General features: G+C 45.9%; 1 protein-coding gene and 1 long non-coding RNA gene across 2 annotated transcripts in view; one reads left to right on the top strand and one right to left on the bottom strand.

Moving 5' to 3' along the window:
- The window catches only part of KCNIP1 (potassium voltage-gated channel interacting protein 1), a 213293-nt gene that overhangs the window by 174488 nt on the left and 19498 nt on the right, over positions 1-19307 (top strand). The gene's annotated exons all lie outside the window — the stretch shown is intronic.
- LOC144226005 (uncharacterized) lies at positions 1793-9294 on the bottom strand. The gene is made up of 3 exons (XR_013333497.1): positions 9272-9294; positions 3788-3892; positions 1793-1977 (listed from the first exon to the last, which is right to left on the bottom strand). It is a non-coding gene; the product is annotated as an uncharacterized LOC144226005 (long non-coding RNA).

Here is a 19307-nt window from a genome sequence, read left to right as displayed (position 1 = left end):
AGAGAGAGCTAGAGACAGCATGAGCAGGGGAGGGTCAGAGAGAGAGGGAGACACGGAATCCGAAAACAGGCTCCAGGCTCTGAGTTGGCTGTCAGCACAGAGCCCAACGCAGGGCTCGAACCCACGAGCCCATGTGAGATCATGAACTGAGCTGAAGTCGGACGCTTAACCAACTGAGCCACCCAGGCACCCCTAAAACTCAGTATCTTGAGAGAAAATGAATATAAACTGAAAATAGCATAGGTTCAAGGTGACTTTGGAGATGTTTCTGAAGACTAGATCCATAACTGATTAATAAACTAAAAATATAGAGGACTGGCAAGGCTACAAACTAGAAGTGCTGTGTCTCTGTCCACCCCACCTCTTTTACTACAGAAGGAATTGAAGCCCAGAGAATAGACACACCCCACCCAGCAAAGAACACTGAACCAGGGGGTTGAGGGATGTTGTTCAGTGTTCTCTGCCCTGTGCTGGCCTTCCTGGGGAAGGGCCAGCCCTCCTACACATTGTCCTCTAAGGGTGGTGCCAGACTGACGCCCAGCAGAGTGACCCAGAGCTCAGTTTACCAGTCTACACACAGATGGACAGGAGGGGGAAAGGCAGGAGACACACCTGTTGCACACCTACTAAATGCACACTTCTGCATGCTCACCTAATCCTCGGGAAGACGCCAGGAAGCGAGTGTCCTTCACATACGAGGAAATGCCATTGGGCAGGCCATGAAATTGTGGAAGCCACCCAATGAGTGTGTGACAGGTATGGGATTCAAGCCACACCCCCTCTGCACAGCATCAACCTGTTTCCACGTCTCCAGTTGACAAGACTCAAATATCTGACAGCAGAAGGCTTGCCGTCAACATGACCTGATTGGAAGGGACGTAACTGAGTTTCAATCACACTATAAATGTGGAGGCGCCTGGGTGGCTCAGTTGGTTAAGTGTCTGGCACCTGCTCAGGTCATGACCTCACTATTCATGAGTTTGAGCCCCGCATCGCATCGGGCTCTGGGCTGACAGCTCGGAGCCTGGAGACTGCTTCTTTTTCTGTCTCCCTCTCTCTCTGCCCCTCCCCCACTCCCACTCTATCTCTGTCTCTCTCTCTCTCTCAAAAGTAAATAAACATTAAATGTTTTTAAAAACCTATAAACGCAGAGATGTTTCAATTACATAAGGGTTTCCAAGAGCCCATGCAGTCTCCTGTTATATAAGGTGAGCTACAGGGACTACAGTAGACATTTTTGGGTTTTGCCTGGAGAGGGACAAGCAGGCAGTGTAGGGGTCCTAGGAAGGGAAGGCAGCTCAGAGGAGGGAAAGCAACAGAGAGCTGGAGGCGGTGCTCCCCCTGGCCTTCACCTTCACCTATGCAGCCCTTTCCAGAAAGCACTGTTGGAAGCTGCCCCCTTCACTCCTGAGAAGAACCTCAGACTCTTAGGGCAGATCTAGCACAAACGACAGCCTGGCCTGGCCCTCTGGGGTGACAGATGTGATTGTTCCAGACGGATGGGGAAAAGGGTGACGTCTCTCAGCCCAAGCCCTCCATTTATCTTCAGGACAATTTTAATTGGAAACCTCGCCTCACTGCTGCCCACTTTTTCAGAAGTAATTAAAATGCTAATCTATAAGAAAGATGTCTATTAAAAATAAATTAATAATAGATAATACATTTTGGCTTACAATTTTGAATAATATGGCAATCCTGTCTTAAAATAAAAATTCATATATTTTTAATAAGCCTGAGACATGTTTCCCAATGAACCACAGATGGTTCATTTTTATTATCCTATAAAGAGACGTTATGGGTAAATGTTTTTTAAAACTGGCAAAACATAATCTCAGAGCTGCCCTCTTTTGGAGATCTCCAAGCACTCCCTAAGTGTTGGGGTTCCCTTCTGACATTGTGGAGACTGAGATGTGACGCTGGCCTCCCTCACCCTGTGAGGCACCATTGACCTTCATCTTCGATCAGACAGAATCAGCACTGCAAAATAAAAAACAGACATAGTTCAAATTCCAGCTTTGTTACTCGATGACTAATCGCCAAGCCATAATGATGGGTATTTGTAAAATAATCCTAGTGAGGTCATTTAAGGAGTATATAAGCAGGGTATGAAAGCCACTGGACACAGCAATTTGCACTGAGGTTCTCTTTAAATGTCCCTTTTTTGCCTCTCAACATCTAGAATCATGAGAAACACCTGAAGCTATTACCCCTATGTGCCCAAGCACATAACCTGGCATAGTGCCTACAAAGAGAACACATATGTTCTGTCCATTTGACGAACATCTATGAATCCGGCCACAAAAAACTGTTGAGTTTGGAGAAGTTTGAACTATTCTAAGAAGGTGAGATGTGTAGAAAGCAAAGGTGTGGCCAGCTTTTTTTACAGCACTGATCATCAGGTTATTGACTTGCAATTTAGCCAAAGGTACATCAGCATTAACCTAATCCATCCCTGGAACAGCCTCATTCCTCCTGCCAGGAGACAGAGGTGACAAAGCCACCTCCTAACCCTCCCCACTGCAAAACCCAGTTCCAACACCCTCCCGATTGCTCAAGCCTGGAAGATCTTCCTCGTCACCTCCTGATCCCTTTCACTCACGCTCCCCTCCCCTACATCAGCAGGTCTGGTGGACTCTATATGCTGGAGAGACTGGGAGTCTGCCCCTCATTGGCCGCCTTCAAAGTTAACATCATTTCTCAGCCAGTTGCAACGGTCTCCTAGCAGGTCTTTCTGCATCTACTAAAAACAAACCCAGCAAAACAAGCAACAATAGAAACCTCTTATTGAATGATGATATGCACCAGAACCTGTGTAACCAACGCCCAGATTTAGAAAAGAAGAAGAAGAGAAGAAGAGGAAGACCATTGCAGCATCCTAGAAGTCCCTGTTCACTCCAACCCAGTCACCTGTCCCCCCAAGATAACCGCGCTCCTGACTTGTAACAGTGCAGATGCATTTTGCAATCTATGTTCATCCATACTGTTGGATGCTGCGTAGCTAATTCATTAATGTCACTGTGCATTATCTCATTGTGTCAATATGCTAACAATTGGTTGTTTATTTGGATGTTAATGGACACTTGGGTGAGTTTCTGACTTGGGGAAATTATAAACCTGATACTTCTCCTTCCCCATTGCTTTAAAGATAAAAAACAAACAAACAAACCCTGGGGCACCTGGGTGGCTCAGTCTTGAGCGTTCTGACTCTTAATTTCAGCTCGGATCATGATCTCACAGTCATAGGATCGAGCCCCATGTTGGGTTCCATGCTGAGAGTGGAGCTTGCTTCAGATTCTCGCTCTTGCTCAAAAATAAATAAATAAGCATAAAAAATTAAGATAAAACCCCTAAGTTGACTGGTTCGACCAATTAATCATCTTACCTGACATGTTGGCCCTTTTGCTCTACCACGTGGCCTCCACTTAGTTCCACAAATGACCAAATTCATTCTCATGGTTCTTGCACATGGTGTCCCTGCTCCCTGAAACTCTTCCTACTACATTTTCTAATCTTTACACTTCTGCTCCCATGTCTGCAGACTCTCCCTCCCTCTATCTCAAACCAAGTTCCTTCTGGTTTTTCTTCCTCACGCTGCCCCTAGTCTTTGCACCTGAGTACTCAAGACCATTCATAATTGCATATCTGTGCATGTGATTATTGAACTTATGAGTCAGTCACGCTGCACAGAGGGCTGACTTATTTGTGGCCATGTTGCTGGCAGTTGGAACAGTACCTGGCACAGAACAGGAGCTCAATACACATTTGTTAAGCAAGTGAAGGAACTCACCATCCCCTCAAGGAGTCCATGGTCAAGAGAGACAGAATGGCCTCTGTATCTATCATGCAATTTAGTGGATGCTGTAGGAGAGAGATCTTGCCATACAGATGCTGCCTGGGAAAGAAAGAAAAATTTCCATTTCCAAGGAAATGGCCCTTGAGGTGACATTTTATAGAGGACCCGTACAATTCCAGCAGGAGTCATTCACACTATAGTCTAAGTAGTACCCCCTGGAGGAGTGCAGTGTAATGGGACAGATTTGGACGAAACCCAGGAAGTAGCCCAGCAGAGGGCAGGAAATCAGGTGCTAGATGGAGTAGGTGCATGTGCAAAGGTATGAAAGTGTCACCCAGGAAGACAGGCTGGGGAAACAGCAAGTACTTCTAGAGAGTGAGTATGTGTGGTGCTGGGTAACATGGAGGAGGGAAGCGACAGACAAACCCTGAAAGCTAAGCAAAGAGCAGATCATAAAAGACCTTGAAGGCCTTATTAGGGAGGCTGGCCTTTCTCCTGCAGGCAATGTGGAGCCATTGAAGGCTTTAAAGCAAGGGACATGTTCAGACGTATTTCCTTTGAACATCTTGTTTTCTCCTTCTTCAGAGCCTCTGCACAAGAGGTTCCTGAAAAGCTCCCACCTCTTCCCTCTATACTTAGAATGTCACACACACACACACACACACACCTTCCTTCCCATCTAGTAAGTCCCCACTCCTTCAGATTTCAGGCCTACTTTCACTCCCTCAGGGAAGACTTCCCTGACTACCTCCACTGCACCAGAGCCCCTGCCACTCTGTCTATAGCACCAAACAGCACCCCTTTTGCAGTACATCCCCCATTACAATTTTATATGTGTGTCTGTGATTCTTAGGTTAAGTCCCCCATGCTGTCACCTCACTGGGGACAAGCACCACACCTGTCTTTGCTCACCATTGTACTCACACCGCCCGTCAAAGTGTCTGGCACGTACTGGATACTCCACAGTTAAGTGCCCTATGAATGGCTGCTTTGCAAAGATCCTTCTGCCTGTTTGTGCAGAGGACCCACTGGTAGAATTGGGCTACAGCCTGGAAACTGGAGTTTTCCAGTAGTCTTGGGGAAAGATGCTCAGTACGTAGCATTTGGGCCCAAGGGATATTCATGCCTGTTGCCCCAGCTAAGAAATGCAAAGTAGGCATTCTGGTTTTTGTTTGTTTTATTTTTTTTTTAGGTTTAATTATTTTTAAGAGAGAGCACAAGTGAAGGAGGGACAGAGAGAGGGGGAGACACAGAATCTGAAGCCAGATCCAGGCTCTGAGCTGTCAGTGCAGAGCCCAACACAGGGCTCAAACCCATGAACTGCAAAATCATGACCTGAGCCAAAGGCACACACTTAACTGACTGAGCCACACAGTTGCCCCTCAAAGTAGGCATTTTGAGCCCACACCTAACTGCAAAACCAAACTCTATTGGCTGTATTTTCTTAGTTTCCATTTTCTTGATACTCTGGCATCTGGACCTTGACCCTGGAGAGACCGCCCCTCCCCGAGCTGGCTAATTCCTACGGATAGCAAGTGACTCCCCTGCAAGTGGACCTTTGGTACAAACCCACCGACCCAGAGCCCACACCCCAACCACCTCTCTCCTCTAGCTCTCACACACCAAGGCAGTATTCCCTCTGCTCCAAACCACTGCAGGGCCAGGTACCAGACAGCTGGGGACACCCCTACAGCCTAGAGATGGCCAAGATCATTCCAACTTTCCAATCCTAAACTTACTCTGCATACCTGTCCTGCCTCACCCATTCGAGGCTCTGGGCCATACTCTCCCCTCATCCCTCTCTGCCTCCTGACCACCTCTGGTGCTTCCCTGTGTGGCCCCGCGTGGCGTGGCCGTGTCTCCTGTTTGTAGGGATCCGAGTATAGACTACTTCCCTTGTGACAGTCCTTTCCCTTTCTGCATGTCTTACTGTGCCTGATTAAAACAAATCCCAAGTACACAGTTTAACACAAAACCCTGTATGCATTCAGGTGTCCCAGGGGCCTGACTCCTCAAGGACAAAACTGTGTGGTGAAGGTCTATCTCATCCTTGTGGCTCCCCACATGGTATCTCAGAAGACACGCATGAATGTTACAGATAATGAACAGGAAGCTCGGCGGCGCCCTCATCTCCGAGAATCCGCTGTAGCCCCCGGAATCGGGCCCAGGCGTGGAGCTTCTCCAATGGCCTTGGGACCCACCAGTTTTACAAATTATCAACATCTCCCCATTAGCTGTTGCAATATTAAATTGTGTGACTGGAAATGAATGAATAATCCCACGGGCAAGTGAGGGAGCCCAAGCAGCAGGGATTTAATAACAAGTCCTGCCCTCTCTCCAAGCAGAAGGTCTTCCTAATTAAATATTAAAAATCTATCCACACAGCTACAGCAGAAAAAAAAATTGCTTTTTCAGCAGTGTCGCTTTGAGATGCTTCCTGAAAAGACCCAAATGTTGTGGGAATGTCCTCTCGGGGTCCCAGATGAGGGAGCGAGGGGACCACCAGTGACAAGTAGTGCGGGGCACCAGGCACAGGTCCCTCTCTTGTGTTTTTCACACTTGGTCCTCAGGAGGACCAGGAGACGTGGGTAGGCTCACATCCGAGTGGCAGAAGTGGCATTTTAATCCAGCTCACCGTGGTTATACGCTGATACCATATAACACAGCAGCCAAGAGCATGGGTTTTAGGATCAAGCAGGCGTGGATTTGAGCCCCGTGTCTGCCACTGACTAACCCTGTGGCCTTGGACGGATTAGCATGAATCTCTAAGTCTCTCAGCTTCTTTAACAGGGAAGCAGGGTGAGCTCACAGGGTCTTGGGAGGGTTCTGGGAGACAATGTGCAGGGCGCACTGGATGCAGGCCTGGTAGCTAGAAAATGCTTCTGAAATGTCCGCTACTATTCTGATCAATGGAAGACTCGCCCCTCACCCCCCCACACACAACACGACCCTCGCCCTCCAGTGTCTCAGAAAAGCCTCTACCAGAATGGAGGGCATCCTGTCCAACCTCTAGCCAGGCTGTGGACTTTTTGTTTTCCTTCGCAAGCTAGGAAGGAGTCATTAGGAGCCCTTAAACCCCATATACTTTAACCCCATATACCCCCTCCTAGCTGCCCTTCCATGCGCTACCTCATTTAAGTCTCACAAGAGCCCTGCAAGGTTGGGATTGCTCCCACCATTTACCAGCGTTGAAACTGGGTTGATAAACTTAACATGTTGCCAAGTCTACAAGCCTGAAGCACTCCACCCTCACCTGCCTGGCTCCCTGGGCTCTCCTTAGGGAACAGGCCCGGGGGCCGCACCCACCCCCAATCCCAGGGCTTCTGAGGTGCTCCTCATCTGCTCTTTAAGTCGGTTTAAAAAGAACCTTTTAGATGTCCTCTTATTAGAAATTTGTACCTACTTGTTGCAGAAAGTTTAGAAAATACACATGAGCAAAAAGAATGTAACAGCTATCCGTAGCCCCAACCTTCAGTGATAACTGCTAAGAGGTTTTATGTATGATATCTTAGAGACAGATAGATAAAAAAATAGATGATAGATAGATAGATAGATAGATAGATAATTTCTTGTTTTACAAAACTTATTTTTTCTACTTCTGAGAAATAATCTGAAATGCATATGGAATCACCTGTATCTCTTATCCTGATCCCTACTGTTTCCTATCTTCACAGACTTTTGCTTTAATTATTATTACGCCTTTTTTTTGCATATTTTAAAATATTTTTTTAAGTTGATTTAGTTTGAGAGAGAGAGCTAGCAGGGGAGGACCAGAGAGAACCCAAGCAGGCCTCACACCATCAGTGCAGAGCCCAACACGGGGCTCAAACCCATGAGCCATGCATGACCTGAGCCAAAATCAAGAGTCCAAGAGTCGGAGGTTCCACTGACTGAGCCACCCAACCTCCCCCCATTTTTGCATATTTAATCCTTCCCTTTTAATTACACCTGGACCTGTCCCCACCCCACCCCCCACAGGGTATGGGCTAACTGAAGTAAGAATAAAGGAGGAAGTTGCTGATTAGCTAAAAGAAATTTTACAGTCCTGGGAGGTTTTCTCCAGTTTACAATATTCCTGATGCTGTGGAATCAGGCCTCCAGCCAAGCCTGACTCACCTTTGGCATTCTAAGCAGGAATTACCAGGCCGTTTGGCATTCCAAGAGAAACTTCAAATATCTCACACTGTGGATTTTAGTAACCGATAGGGAGAAACAGGCTTTCTTCCCTGTCACTCATTTGCAGAGAGCTGGGACCAAGCCTAAGGTCTTGGGCCTATTTGATTAATGGAGGCTCTCCACTGCAGTGAGCCAGCAAGGAGGGGAAGGATGCAAAGCCATCGGGCGGAGACCTGGCCTTGCAAAGCCCTTCTCCGTGAAGCCCCCGCAAGCCGGGAGGGGCTAAAGACATCTCTGTTCTCTTATGATTAATATCAGCTCTCAGTGGGTGATTAATGCTGGAACTCCTAACTCTCCAGTGGCTTCTCAAAAAAGTAAAGCCTTCTGTACTGTACTTGCTTTGCTGCTTGACGCCCCTAAAACTGTTTACATGGACCCCAGGACCCAGCACAAAACGGTCCGTGTCACCTCACATTCCTCTGTCCCCTGTTCACGGAGTCCCTGCCTCCAGATACACGGGCACTGACTCCCTCGCCCTGGAGCAGGCTCTCTTCCTCCGGGAGTCCTTGGAAAGAATGCCCCTCCCCCTCACTGCACCTGGCCATCCCCTTCTTGCTCCTGGTTCAGCATGTGGGCCGCCGAGAGGAATCCTGGGGTTACCTGTTTAAGTCCACAAGGCGTCCCTCCATAGCACTTCACTCCATTGTAATTCAAAAAGTATTTACTTGGTATCTGCCCACACCCAGGGACACACACAGCACTCCTGTTCTCATCTGATTGGCCAGCACCAGCCACATGATCACACCTAACTTCAGAGGGGCTGGAAGTGCATCCCAGCCTGTGCCCGTAAGGAAGAGGACCAGAAATAGTTGGCGACACACTAATGATCACCAAATTATCATGTTTTGTGTGGGGAAAAAAGTGTTATTCCACAAAAATCGCATCACAACAAACACAGCTAAACACCAAATACACTAGACCAGACTTACTAGGATCAACTTCACAGAGAAACAGATAGCATCTATTTACCATTATCCCATCAGAAATAGCATGTTTTTAATCGTAGCATTAAAATTATCAAAACAATCCAACACATAGCTTTAAAAATATTTCAAACAGTAATGAGCGATAAGGTGAAAAGGAAAATGTGTCTCCTTGCCCAGTCTCCTCATCCCATACTCCTATAGAAGTGATCATTATAGACAAGGTGTTTCAGGATTTGAGATGCAGGTAGGGAGGTCTGGGAAGGCTTCACAGAGAGGCATGACTAGAAGCTGTTTGGGTTTCTTAAATGTGAGATTTAATTTTCAAAGACTCCTATGATCCAACTTAAGCTTTCTGCTAAGGCACTTTGAGACTCACGTGATGAAAAATACTGCTGTCTCCCAGCAAGGAATTTAGAAGAGCTAGGAATTCCAAGCCGGAACTCCGATCTGGAAAGTTCCATCAAAGCATCACTCGAGGCTTAGCGGTTGCCACCCACCACTCCTCAGATTAAAAAGCTTCAGAGCCCTGTGACCCACTAACGCATTCACAGATTAACTCATTTTATTAATCCTGGCTCATTCATCCCCTTAAAACTACACAAGTCTGCCAGCCACCACCCCGGCTCACGGACTATTATGTAGGCTCTCTGTAGGTCGCACACCGCTCAGCTGAGTGGAGACAGAGACACCCGTGAGGAAACAGCCCCAGCTCTCCCCACCAAGTGAGGAGGGGACTTTATCCAATGCCTTCAACATCCCAGGCACCCCCTCTGCAGCGGCTCCTTGATCCTAACAGGCAGGGAGGGAGCACGGAGTCCTGTAGGCTGGAAATGACTTGCTCACACTCACCAACTGTTGAGCTGCAGAGCCTGGATTCAAGTCCACCTGTTTTGACTGCAAAGCACGCCATCATTCCCCCCTTGCTGATGCTGAATTCGGCTGCCGCCCTCTCCATCCATCGTGTAGAAAAGGATGACCCCTGTCACCCATTTCTCTCTAGTGCTGGAACCCTGCTTTGTTTCATTCACAGCACACATCACCACCTCTGTTCACGGCTCTACTCACCCACCCCCAGTGCCGACAAGAGTGGCTGGCACTTAGTAGGCACTCAGCGATTATCTGTTGAATGAGTGAGTGGTGCTGTGAAAAGAACACCCACCCGAGTTTAATCCTGCTCTGTCAGGAATCCAGTGTGTGACCTTGGACAAATTCACTTCGCTCTCTGGGCCTCAGCAGCCGTATCTGCAAAGTCAGAGGGCAGGATAAAAGCGTCTCTTTGTAACTCATATGCCCTGTGGCTTATACAGCCTGTCACCCAGAGCAAAGGTTGCTTTTGTGCCCAGAAAGGGGAACAAGATTGGAAATGCTAAATGGATGGCAGAGAACTTGAGGCAGGGGAGGAGCTGGGGGAGGGACCTTTGAAAACACTTGGTGTCTGCCCTCCTGCCCCCTCAGACTGGCTTCTGCAAATTCTCGAGCACAGAAGTGTGAGAAGCTTGGGTAGAGGAATTTGGTCCCTGACCTGCTGAGACAGAGCAACAACCACAAGAGACACAGGAGTTGGGGCCCAGGGGAAACCCCCAGGATGGTCCCTTAGGCCAGAAAGCATCTGACTGTCAATCAGGCGATGAGATAGATCAATGTTTGCTCTTCTACCCACCATCTTCATGATTTCAGGGAGGTCTCATAAGATCTCTTGATTCCATTTCTTCAAATGGGAAAATTAATATGTTCTCTTTCCTCTCTGCACCTCAGTTTTCTCCTCTGTAAAATGGGCCAATATAACATGTAGTTCACAGGAGCTATATGATGTGGAAAGTGCCTTATTAGAATAGAAGGCTGAAATGCACTGAGCCAGAAGTTCACACAGCAAATAGGGAGAAATCTGTACAGGGTCCTCTCTAATCACAGGGCATTCCTTTTTGCTCCATGTTGCTTGGGACCCTAATGTGAAATGGTCACGATTCTAGATTATCACAAAACACACAAAAGTCACTTGGAAAAACACGATATGGGGTGCGGGAGAAGGGCAGTTAAACTGGGCTCACAGAGGCAGGTAGTGTGAATGAGTGATAATGGAGGACTGTCCCTTGGTCTTAGTTCTGGGGGGGTGATAACAGGGACGAGCAGGGACTGCAGTTTACTAGAGAGCACGTGCCGTGTCTAAAGCGAGCAGCCACTCCTCAGCTCAGCCAATTGTTGCCATGTGCTATGTGATAATGCAGGCCCACACAGACATAAATTCCAATTCCTAAAGAGAAGCCAAAAATCCATATTTTATGTGCAGTAAATGTTGTCAAAACCCACATTTAAAAGAAGCAAAACAACAACTGCACCCCATGGGCTGCCAGATCGGGATTTCTAAACTAAACTGTCAGATGACAGAATTAGCCACTAAATTAGCCAAATACTTTCCAGACGCTCTCTTGGCTGCTTCTCAGGATTCAACGTTATATTCCTATTTAGCTTCTCGTAATTCTACACACTTAGAGCAAATAATGAGCACTTAGCACCTACTATGGACGTCATAGAAGTGAGATACCAAAAACAAAAACAGAACAAAAACAGGCACAAGACCTAGTTTCTCCGTGCCTACCCTACCCTACCCCACCCCAGTCCTGTAAATGAGCTCCGCGACACCCAAAGGTAGATTCTGACACCTGCTGGGTGACAGTTAGAGACAGTAGGTGCTTCAGGAGTTTGGACAGAGAGCAGAGAGAGCTTTCCCTGCAGTGGTCTGCGAGAGCTGCCCAGAGGAGATGGCTCTCAAGGCAGGTTTAAAGGGTGGCTGAGATGGAGATCAGCTGATGACACATTCTGGCAGAGACAGGGGACTGCACCTATTGCAGAAAACTCATGCTGGGTGGTTGTGCCAAATTATGCTGGGGGACGTAGACTTTTCCCTGAAGATTCCTCAGGAGAGAGCTGGTAGGTTGAAATAGGGCAAAGCTGAGGGAAAGCAGCCCCCTTTTCCCTCTGCATCCTCCGGGATGAAGAGCCTGGACACCGGGTCCAGAGGCCCCTTCAGGTCTGACTTCGCCTCCGGTTTTCTTATTTGACACCACGCAGAATAGACAAACAGACCAGAGCTATCCCTGACAGCTTCGTGTAGGCTGTTTCCTCAGGGATGAGGGAGATGCCTTCATGGTAACGATCCTGAAACAATTCAGAGAGGCAGCAGGGCTTTGAAACAGGCCATATTTCCGGTTTTTTTTTAATGATGGTTTCATTTTACATTTTTATTGGCTCTCTGCTGATTGCTCTTGGGCTCTCTGACGGGATGTGAGATGCGCTGACATTTATAGAAATCAATACATTAATAAATCACGAAGTTCATAATGTCTGATTTGCTTCTAAATGAGACAGAACTATTATCACCATAAAGTCGCACATAAAATATGCCCAATTGTGATGTATTGTATGGTCTACTCAAAGGCATTTGAGTGAATAACCTTTCCCCAAAAGAAGGAAACAATCAAAGCTGAATAACGTCATTAATAATTCAAGGTATGTCTGCCAAAGCTTCATTTATTAAGTGCACAGTTAAGAGGCTTCTGAGCTGAGTCCGGCAGATGACACCTTGCCATCTCCTCCCTGCCTCTGGGCAGGCAGACATCCACGCTCCGATGAACTGGCTGCACTCCCTGCATTTGGCAGTGGATGTGCGAGGGAAATGTCCAATCACCTTTTCCCGCTAAGAAATGGACCGAAACAATACACACTTTGACTGTCTGGATTATTAAGGGCAGAGGACATGGAGTCCTGTAATAACTCTAGGGGAGAAGAGGCAGGAAATTTTCTCGGTGACGGTCAGTTATTGTTTCTATAGACTTCACACTCCAGGCCCTGTGTTTCTGGTGTCCACTGCTCACTGACGCTCTGTGCTGTCTGTCCCCTGGCAATCTGCAGACCGAGGTGCTCGACGCCATTTCAGCCAAAATCTTGTGTTTGCTTATGTCCGTTGCAGGTGATACGGAAGGATAATATTCACTTTAGCCAGTTAATGTCCAGCCCGAGCTGGCGGTTGGGTGCCTTTCTGACAGAGTAAATCACAGAACAAATAAATCTTCCTATATTAAAGAGAAGCACACTTAATTAACTAGATCCATCAGAAAAGGCATAATCGTGGCCTACGGAGTATCTACAGACTTGATTACTTGATTCTCTGCCTTTGAGAATCACCCTGAAAATCACAGACATAACACACTATTAGATAAGAATAACATTTTTGAGGACCTACTGGGTGCATAGAGCACTTTACATATCTTATCTCATGCAGATTCACAACTACAAGGTGGGTATGATTATAGCTGAAATTAGCCTAATAACCATCTACCTCCTAGGGACAGTGAGATGATTAGATCAATCCTAAACCGATTACCATGCTCTCTGAGCTCACCAAGACAGGCACTTAATATGAGGATACATTAATACTGAATTCCAGCAAAAGCTCGCCAGGCCAATCTCCATTATTTCCCTGCTTGTGATTATTCTATATGATGTGCAAAACTTTATTTTCACAGTAACAACAAAGAAAAGGTTTATTTGGCTAGACTACAGGAGCTAAGCCGACTTCATGAACTGGTTTTCAGGCCTTTAGCACACTACTTTGGGAGAGTGAACTGTATGCCAACACAGCAGCAGTAATACGACGGGGCTGGCTCGGACCCGTGGATCGCATACTGCATTTCCCAAATCCACATCCTGTGACTTCGGTTGACAGCCCGATGGGAATATTTACACCAAAGAAATTAGAAAATGGTATCAATTAGGCTTTCCGCCCCCCCCACCCCATCCCCAAATGCCAGCTGGTAAACATTTACCAGCCCACCAGAGCAAGCCCTCTGCCTGGAAACCATCATCTGGTAAGTTGTCAAGGTAGCCAGATAGCAATGAACTGTTCTCCAAAATGCAAGCTAAAAGATGGGCTTTTCACACCTCAGCCTGACCTTGATCCAATGAGTTTCCATTGATGAGAAAATTCTATGCCCAGCCTAAAAGAAGTCCTCGTCGCACGGCAATCTTACTTTTCCTTTGAGTCATTTTTTTTGACCCCTCTCTGCACCTTAATATTTCCAACTTCAAACTAGCAGTGCCCTTTCTCCATGGACTCTACTTTTCCCTCCTTCTCTTCATTTGCAGTGAATTGCCTTTTTAGCTTCTCAGTCAAGAGGAATAACAAAATCCTGTCTACGTGGTCCTCTTATTTTGTGCAGAAATATTCAAGACTCACTTATCCTGGGCAACACGCCCCCCATGTCCAACCCGGGGCAGCCACCGCTCATGAACTGGCAGTCTTCACGTGCTGGAACTTCAGGGCACTGTCCCCTGAGACCAAAGGACAAATGGGAGGAGGTTCCCCACTGCCTCCTGACTGCTAGTTGGTGGCAGGATTTGGGCGTCTTGTGACTGATTGCTACCTTGTAGAGCTGTGGAGAGTGCTGGGCCACCTAAGTAAACCATCCAGTTTCATCCTGGGACACTTTTTCCACACACAGAGATTCCCACCTGCGGCTGAGACACTACAGTGAACCTGACACTTCTGCTCTCCAGCCCGGCCAGAGCCTTAGCTGGAATGAAACGTTGCATTGGAGGCGAGGAGACACAAGAGTCCCTAACGTATGTGGCCTTGCTCCCTGTCCTGAAAACACCGTTTAGGGCTCCTTTCTGCCAACTCTGGGATCTAAATGACTCATTTCTTTCCCAGAAGTTTCTTTGTTTTTTCAGTCTTAATGGACAACGTGCAAATGTTATGCTGTCACACAACTAACAGAACTGTGATGTATGTCACAATCTGCATAATGGCTTTGTGGACTTTTAATAATCACATTGTATTTCTGACAACTAACCTCGACTACCACCACTTCCGAGGTACATCTCGCACTCTCCTTCCCACACACCCCACCCATGTGCTGATCTGAAGGCCACGTTCAAAAACACCCTCCTTTTGGGAGAAAGGTCAGAGAACCGAAATATGCTGTATTTTCAAGTCATTTGACCTGGAAAATCTCCCATCTAATGAAAGAAGCAATACTCAAAGACTTTCTTTGTAGGACTCTTTTTTTTTTTTTTTTCAGAAGATTTTCAGGACTAAGGTATAAATGAATGAGAAATGTATAAATTCAGTTTTGCTTAAAAGAGGCAGGAGGGTTTCAAGATTAAGAGAACAAACGCTTGGAGCAAAACATGATTTGAGTTTTATTGAAGCAAGAAGACTGAAAAAAATGTCTGGAACACTCAGAAAATCTTTATCAAAGCTCAGCTCAGCACTCCTGGGACTCATTGTTAAGTTTATAAAATTCAGAGCTGATGAGTTGTGTGTTCTGTGTGTGTCTGAGTGAGCTTATGACTCACCTCCACGCCCCTGCTGTAAGAATGTCAGGCTTTGGGATTACACTTCAGGACCAGATGGAATTTGTCCCCTGTCACCCCCCTCACTCTCCATCCTGGTACATACAGACACCAACAAGGATTTCACCCCTGATCATAATGGGATAACTTGTTAATCAAAAAAAAAAAAAATCGGTGTTAATCTCATCCAGAATAAATCAACTGATCATGTTTAAGGGCAGAGAAAAGATCACATTTTCAAATGCCAGCATGCCGTCTCTAATGTAGTCTTTAATGTAACCAACATAGTTTAGGCAACACTGAAACACTAGAAATACGATTTCAAGAGGCAGCGCAGCATTCAATTTTAGGCGTTCAATTTTATGCACACTGTCACCTAAATTATTTGCAGCTCAAGTGTGTCATGATCTGTAAATGTTCCTCTAGGTTCAGTTTTCACACCGCCCCACAGGTTTTTTTGTTTTGTTTTGTTTTGTTTTTTAATGTTTATTCTTTCTGAGAGAGAGAGAGGCAGAGAGCAAGCAGGGGAGGGGCAGAGAGAGAGGGAGACACAGAATCAGAAGCAGGTTCCAGGCTCTGAGCTGTCAGCACAGAGCCCAATGCAGGGCTTGAACCCACGAACCATGAGATCCTGACCTGATCCAAAGTCAGACACTCAACTGACTGAGCCACCCAGGTACCCCCCACTCCCAGTTTTGACATGTCTTATTTTCATTATCATTTGGTTCAAAATGCTTTCTAATTTCCATGAGGTTTCTTCTTCCATACATGGGTTACTTAGGAATTGGAACCATGTTGCTTGGTTTCCTAACATTTGGAGATTTCCTCTGTTTTCTTCTTGATTTCTTGTTTAATACCACATGGATAGGAAACATTCTGAACAATTTCATTTCTTCAGACTTTTTTGAGATTGGCTTTATTATTCAGGAAGTGGTCAATTTTGGTAAATGTTTCCTGAGTCCTTGAAAATCTATCCATGGCGGTTGGGTGAAGAGCTCCCCTCCTATCAATGGAGACATATTTGTTCATTGTATTCCTCAAATCCTCTATACCCTGATCGATTTTTTTTTTAATGTTTTATTTATTTCTGAGAGAGAGAGACAGTGTGAGCAGGGGAGGGTCAGAGAGAGAGGGAGATACAGAATCTGAAGCAGGCTCCAGGCTCTGAGCTAGCTGTCCTCACAGAGCCTGACGTGGGGCTCGAACCCACGAACCGTGAGGTCATGACCTGAGCTGAAGTCAGACGCTTAACCAACTGAGCCACCCAGGCGCCCCACCCTCATCGATATTTTATTAGTTGCTGAGAGAAGGGTTTTGAAATCTCCAATTATGGCTGTGAATTCATTAGTTCTCCTTTTCTTTGTCAGCCTTTGCTTTGTGTGTATTTGGAAATTATATTATTAGTGCATACTAATTGAGAATTGTTTTATTTTCCTAGTGGATGGCACCTTCATTATGCAAACTCCCTTTCTCTCTAGCAAAGCTTCTTGCCTGAAAGTCTACTTTCTCTGATGTTAAAATAGCCAAGGCAGTTTTTCTTTTTTTTTTTTCTTTTTTTTTTCAGTGTTTTTATTTATTTCTAGGAGAGAGAGACAGCGTGAGCAGGGGAGGGTCAGAGAGAGAGGGAGGCACAGAATCTGAAACAGGCTCCAGGCTCTGAGCTAGCTGAGAGCACAGAGCCTGATGCGGGCTCGAACCCACGAACCGCGAGATCGTGACCTAAGCAAAAGTCGGACGCTTAACCGACTAAGCCACCCAGGCGCCCCATCCAAGGCAGTTTTTCTTGACATGTGTTTGCATGTTGTACTTTTCTACCTTTTCTGTGTCCTAAGCAATAAGCATTGAGCTGGGGCTTGGTTTTTATCTGAAGATGGCTTTCTTGTATTGAAGATTTTCTATTTGTCTTTGCATTTCCACAGTTTTACTGTGATGTTCCTTGGTGTGCTTTTCTTTGTGTTTCTCTGCTTGGGTTTATGCTTCTAGAATCTGTGGCTTGATATATTTCATCCTTTTTTTTTTTTTTTAATGATCAATTGTCACTTCTTCAGATACTGGTTCAACAGCATTTTTCATCTCCTCCCTTTTGGGGACTCCAATTACACATATGTTAGAACTTTTCTGGGGGCACCTAGGTTGCTCAGCTGGGTAAGCGTCAGACTTCAGCTCAGGTCATAATCTCACAGTTTGTGAGTTTGAGCCCCACTTCAGGCTCTGTGCTGACAGCTCAGAGCCTGGAGCCTGCTTCAGATCCTGTGTCTCCCTCTCTCTTTACCCCTCCCCTGCGCATATTCTATCTCTCTCTCAAAAATAAACATTTTTTAAAAAGGAACTTTTCTTCACATCCAATATGTCTCTTGTGGTCTTGTCTGCATGTCTCTCTCTGTGCATAAGTGTGTATATTTTTCTGTTGACCTAGCCACCAAATCATTAATTCTCTCTTCAACTGTGCCCAACCTGCTGTTAAACTGATCTAGTTAGTTGTTAATCTTGGATAATATATTTTTAATTATATATATGTACATATATAATATACATACATATACTCCAATTCTCCAGTTCTCTGGTGCAATCTCCATCTTTTTCTTCTTTCTTTCTTTCTTTCTTTCTTTCTTTCTTTCTTTCTTTCTTTCTTTCTTTCTTATTTCTTCCATCTTTTTATTTTCTTGAGCATGTTCACCATTATTTTAAGGCCCACAGTTGATAAATCCAGTATTCAGGTCACATATGAATCTATTACCATGTTCTGTCTTTTTCTCTTGGTCTTGTCTCTTAACATGCCTGGCAAACTTCCAGTGAGTGGTGAACATTAGAATACAGAACGTGAACACTATCTGGCTGAACCTTCAACTTCTGCAAGGAAACTCAATAGGAGCAAATAAACTTAATCCGAATGGGGATTGAGTTGTTCTGAGGCTGGATTTCAATGAAAGGCCTGATCTATTTCTAACATGCACTCGCTCCTAGAACACAGTCCTTTAGGGGTCAAACTGAAAGCCTGAAGGTTCACCAGGAACCCACCTCCTAGAAGACCCTGAACTCTAACAGCTACCCCATAACCTTGTGAGCCTGCCAAGAGCTCTGTTTAGCTCTGTGACTTTTGGGCTGTGGTTTTTGCTTAGTTTTCCTTGACCTCTGTCACTTATGATAGCTCAGGCTATTAAGCTCTTGTCTGTGTTCCCCTCCAGTCTTGGCCCCCCGAGCCCTGAATGTCTTAGTAGAACTGATCTCACTTTTGTCTTCCCAGATTGCTGAAAGTTCTGCTTCCATTCTTTGCCCTCAGCAGACCCTTTTTGCTCAGTTTCCCAAGCCCATAACCCATGACACTTATAAATCAGCATACACTATGAGATGAAAAGCAGCACTGACTGTCAGGCTCACCTTAATCAATTTTTCTTCCCTCCAGAATCATGGCTTCTTAAGATAGGATATCTCAGTAGCTCTCCAGTGCCTTCAAACACATGTGTTTACAGTTGTTGTTGTTTTCTGCTCCCCCACCCCCACCCCTACCAGGCTTTAGGTGTCATTTTGTTGTTGTTACCATGATGATTTTTAAAAAATTTTAACTAATTTTTATTAATTCTCCTTTTCCAGTCGTTCTCAGTGAGAAGTCAGCTCTGCTATAGGAGAGCTCGCCGTCCCTGGGCCTTTTGGCTTCTGTATCCTTGTATGCAGTCAGTATTCCCTTGTTCCCTTCCTCCTTGAAGACTCAGACAAATGCACCTCCCCTTGAGGCCATCCCTGCCACCCCTTTCAATTCCCTGCCATCCAGGGGTCATCCAAGAGCCTCCTCCTTTTGGCTCCCAGTGTTTTAGCCATGTCCACACTGCTGACCACTTGGCATGATTTCGCCAGGTGAAGAGTTCCAGACCAGCAACCCACAGCACCCTGCAAACAGCAATATTACGTTTGGCCCATGCTGCATGTTTCCAGTGTTAAACTCATTGATAACAGCTAAGAGTCAGAACACAAACAATCTTAATTGTAGCAGCTTTTGAGAAATAAAACTAAATATCTGGGCTCCCTGAACCTCAATTCTATATAACAATGACTGGCTGTGTAAG

This window comes from Crocuta crocuta, unplaced genomic scaffold (assembly GCF_008692635.1).
Source record: "Crocuta crocuta isolate KB4526 unplaced genomic scaffold, BGI_CrCroc_1.0 scaffold131, whole genome shotgun sequence".
Lineage (NCBI taxonomy): Eukaryota > Metazoa > Chordata > Mammalia > Carnivora > Hyaenidae > Crocuta > Crocuta crocuta.
Note: the sequence above shows the minus strand (reverse complement) of the source record. Positions and strands in the feature narration are given on the sequence as shown.